We start from the raw sequence: 4,477 nt of genomic DNA on the forward strand, positions 1-4,477 counted from the left end.
CCATGAAATGTGTGGCAGATTTAAATCGCCCAAAACAATCATAGAATCGGATGCCGTAAGCATTGCATTTACGGTCTCAAGTAAAGAAACTAGCTGCATATATACTGATACGGCAGAATTAGGAGGGATGTAGCAAAGACCTAAATAAATATAAGTCTTTCCAGCCTGTACACGTATACATTTAAATTCGTTATATTCAATGACAGGAAGACTAACTTCCTCGGATGGTATCGATGAAGGCACCGCAAAAAGAACACCACCACCGATTCTGCCCACGCGGTCACTCCTGTATATTTGATATTCATTTGGAAGAATTTCGGAATTAAAAATATGAGGTTTGAGTCATGTTTCGGTCAAGGAAATAATATTATAATTGCAGTCAAAACCTTTTAAATACAAGTCAGTTAATTTGGTATTCAAACCTCTAACGTTTTGATAGTAAATACTTAAATTAGACTTGCGAGTTAGTTTTGGAATCCGGGGGGTAAAATTTTGTTTCTGCCCTTATCATGCGAACGCGACTTCAAAGCTTAAAAAGACATAAGAACGAAAAGTGAAGCTTCTCAAGACAAAAATAATGACATATCAATTTTAAAAATCGGCCGTCAAATAACCAAGTTACAACGAAAAAACCATTTCGGCTGTATTTCGGAGGGTTAAAAAAAAAAATAAAAAATTTTTCCAGAACCCTCTCAACATAATCTTTAAATTTAGGGGCGGACATTAGCAACTTTTTTTTTCGACCCAGTCTAGTATATATATAAGTATCTAAAAAAAAACAAAAACGAAAAGAGATTTATTCGATATTTAGGATCGACACGATCCCGATAGGATCCAACCAAATATGCTGCTTTGGGCCAGGAAGGGCCCAAAAGCGCTTGGGAGTATCCCTGGCAAGATAATCTCGGGATATACGTCGGCTCCCAAGACCAAGCGAATCGGCGTTGAGGTGTGGAAGTTCGGGTCCGCTAGTCGAATGTGCGTGTACGGTGCGGCTATCGACGCTGCTGGTGGGGCTGATCCGAACATAATTTCGCACCACTGTTACATGGATTGCTACCCTTTTATTTTGGCCATGTTTGCCGCGCAAACGCAGTAGGCAACCCTGTTGCGAACCAAAATCAAGGTGCAGTTCGCGTACTAAATCGGCTGAACTAATCGAGGTCGGCGAGCACACATCAATCAAGGCGCGTATCAAATGGAGTCGTCCTTGCGATTCGACCTTGACCACGGCAGTAGGACATATTGATGTAACGGCAGCTGGCGGGGCCTCGTCTCCAGTCTACCTTGATGGCGGCGTCGATTTGCCGAATCTAAGTGTCTGGCCCGTGGGCGGAAAGGCCTAGTTTCCGCTCCACGGCGACGGCGTGAAGGCTGGCGTGGTCTGAAAGGCCGAGTCTCCGATCCACGGCGCCGTTCATGTGCTAACAGCGGTCGGGAAGGCCCAGTTTCCGNATTGAAGGCTGGACCTGACCCGCTCTGAATGGAACAGGCAGCTGGCGAGGCCTCGTCTCCAGTCTACCTTGATGGCGGCGTCGATTTGCCGAATATAAGTGTCTGGCCCGTGGGCGGAAAGGCCTAGTCCACGGCGACGGTGTGAAGGCTGGCGTGGTCCGAAAGGCCGAGTCTCCGATCCACGGCGCCGTTCATGTGCTAAAAGCGGTCGGGAAGGCCCAGTTTCCGATCCCCTTCGTGAAGTCGGGCGAAGAGTGCGGGTTGCTACTGCAGTTTCAATGACTTCGCCTTCCTCGGCGTCCGGTGGGAGAGCTCTGGTCTCTGTTCCAGAGTCTGAAGCATTGATCGATAGAATGTGCTCTGGTTCATCCTCACTTCCGACTTGCACGCTCCATGGTCTTGTGTCGACGGCTTGGTGCTCCTCATCCAGATGCAGAGTTGTATGATGCTTGTCATGGCACCGATGGCATCGCTCCTCGCTCGTGCACGTATCGACGCGGTGTGTCATAGACAAGCAGTTGCCGCAAAACCGTCCCAACAATGCCTCCCGCAATCTTTCTTCGGGAGATTTTACTCGGTTTATTGGACAGAGCCTGATTGGGTGATTTCCATCACATAGACGGCATACGAGCGAATAACGCGGTGATCGCTGCTCCGCCCTCTTCCTCATTGAAGTGAATTTAGTCATTGGCTGAAATTGGTTAATGTTTTCCCCTTGCTTTTATCCAATACTAGTACTGTGTACTTATGTACTAAATAATGTGCCTTTATGTGTGTAGGTTACAGTTGGGTGGCGAGCATTAAATGAGTTTAAAACCGAAAATAAAATATAGTTTATACTTTGAAAATAAATGTTGATTCCACACTGTAAATTGATAGTGTGAACTGCATATAATATCGTACAAGCGTATAAAAAGTGTATGGGCACCTCAAATATTGAAGCGATACATTGTGGACAGGTGTTATCGATTTTGCTTGTTTGCTCCCATTCGTGATACGTTAATATCGTAAAACGGTCCTGCCACCCCAAAAAAAAATTCGCTCGCTAACGTTGAGGTGGTTGCTACGTCAAAGGTTCACGCAAAATGATTGTTCTGATTCGCATCGAAAACCTTATGTAAAGCATGGCATAGTTTGTTTCATTTTTACAACGTGTTTTCGCGGTATCAAACAAGAACGGTGATAATAATCGATAAACGTGATACGAAGTATCATAATATTCCTTATGTCGATTACCGTATTTTTGCGCATCGCAATCATTTTTTAAACTGGTATTCCAATCAAAAACCATCTAACACAATGGTAAGATAATTTATTAAAGTACAATTTTTCCAGAGATTGCGAGGCATGAACCAATTAGAACAGACCGGTCGAGAAGCAGCCATTTGTGCGTTGATGACCGTCGAGTAGAGCAGTATTTATAATTTGCATAAAAGCCATACTTTGTGATAGCAATTGAGAAAATTATGCCTCGTCTTCATATTCTTTGTTTACCTTTAAAAGAAAATAACATGGCGTCGAAATTACAAACGTCAGCCAGAAAATTACTTTTTTTCTTTTGCTTCATCTTGTCGGATCTTGTGTAGTTCGACGGATTGAGTAAAAATCCCCAATGACGCAAGCTTAACGTAAGCATTTGGTCTCGAATACAACAGATGGCGCCATTGCTAATTCATGAATGGCAATATCCTGAATGGCTGAAAAGTCATTCAAGAAATAAACTATCACGAGGAGAAACGGTTCGTATAGTGGAATTTGTTATAATAGTAATTTGTAGGATAGGGTTTGATTTAATATACTTAGTTTAGGTTTCAGACGCTTGCCTGCATCGATTTGCAACCCTTTGCCTTGAGCACACAGCACGGATTAATGCTCTGTAAACGGATAAAAAGAAGATGCCCGAAGTGTAAGTGGTTCTGTATGTATGTATGTAATTAAATTTTTTTTTCATCCTACAAAATTATCTTCTGTTTGTTTTATTCACAGATTCTGCGGTTTCCGTGGTTTCAACATGAAGGAATTAATCTCGCTGGTGCTACTATGATTGTCAAAAATTTTGTGTCGACAAATGCGGCCATGAAGGTGTGCCGGTGTCAGCGTCGCAGTGCATTAAATCTATGGACGTTATATTGTTGCTTCCAATACCAGCACATGTTAAAGCCGCCCTAGAAGCACTCAATAAGGATTATATAATCCGTTTAATGAAATTAATGCACCAGCACGGTGCCCGGTTTGACTGGTTTCCACCACTTTATTGTAGGAATTCCTTGCAAATACATCATATTTTACGGAAAAGTAAGCACATAAAATATTGAGCATCAGCTGTATATATGTGCATGCATATGTGTGTCCGTACACACGCAGAAGTCCCCTGCCCTATGAGAACAAACTGGGTGCATATCACAGTAATTGCCCGTATGCTATGGTGACAGGTAATAAGATCAACGGAAATAAGGACAATTGACTTTATTTCCCACCCTGGTGCGAAATAAAGTCAATTGACATTATTACCTTTTTAAAAACGAAATAAAATCAATTGACGTTATTTCTCTTTCAAATATTAAATTTGCTTAGCTTCGCGCACACCACGTCACGCTACGCCGCGGCCCTCCGGGCCCCCTTCCCCGTCTCCCACCGTGCTGTAACGGTAAGGTAGATTTATTTTTTGTATACGTTGAAATAAAATTTGTATATATTTTAAACATCGAGGGCTTATATTCAATAATACTCTCTATCTGCACACTTTTCACAAAGATGAGATTCTGATATAAAAATCCACCTAAGCTTTAACTGTCATCAGTGATATTAATGCTACCTTATATAACGACAGGTAATAAGTCCCAGATGGTTTCTAAAATCANTATATGATCTCGGTTCCGATATTAAATAATCAATAATTGTTTATACCCGTTCAAAATATGCTAATTTAAAACACCGAATTCTTTCAGGGTTCCTCCGGGGTTTTTGGACATGGACTGTTTCTTCAATTTAATAGTGTTCGCTTTATTTTTGTGGAAACGAA

The 4,477-nt window shown here is 42.1% G+C and overlaps 1 long non-coding RNA gene across 3 annotated transcripts; it reads left to right on the forward strand.

Moving 5' to 3' along the window:
• Positions 1–2,145: 2,145 nt before the first annotated feature.
• Positions 2,146–3,786, forward strand: LOC108362240 (uncharacterized). Of its 3 annotated transcripts, none has more exons than XR_001847440.1 (4): positions 2,146–2,757; positions 3,042–3,194; positions 3,264–3,381; positions 3,442–3,786. It is a non-coding gene; the product is annotated as an uncharacterized LOC108362240 (long non-coding RNA). The 3 variants fall into 3 exon arrangements; XR_001847439.1 differs by having other exon boundaries at positions 2,146–2,726; positions 2,791–3,194; XR_001847441.1 differs by having other exon boundaries at positions 2,146–2,726; positions 2,791–3,194; positions 3,264–3,377.
• Positions 3,787–4,477: the final 691 nt, after the last annotated feature.

Source organism: Rhagoletis zephyria, unplaced genomic scaffold, assembly GCF_001687245.7.
Source record: "Rhagoletis zephyria isolate East Lansing unplaced genomic scaffold, Rhagoletis_zephyria_1.1 Rzeph_scaffold_00967, whole genome shotgun sequence".
Lineage (NCBI taxonomy): Eukaryota > Metazoa > Arthropoda > Insecta > Diptera > Tephritidae > Rhagoletis > Rhagoletis zephyria.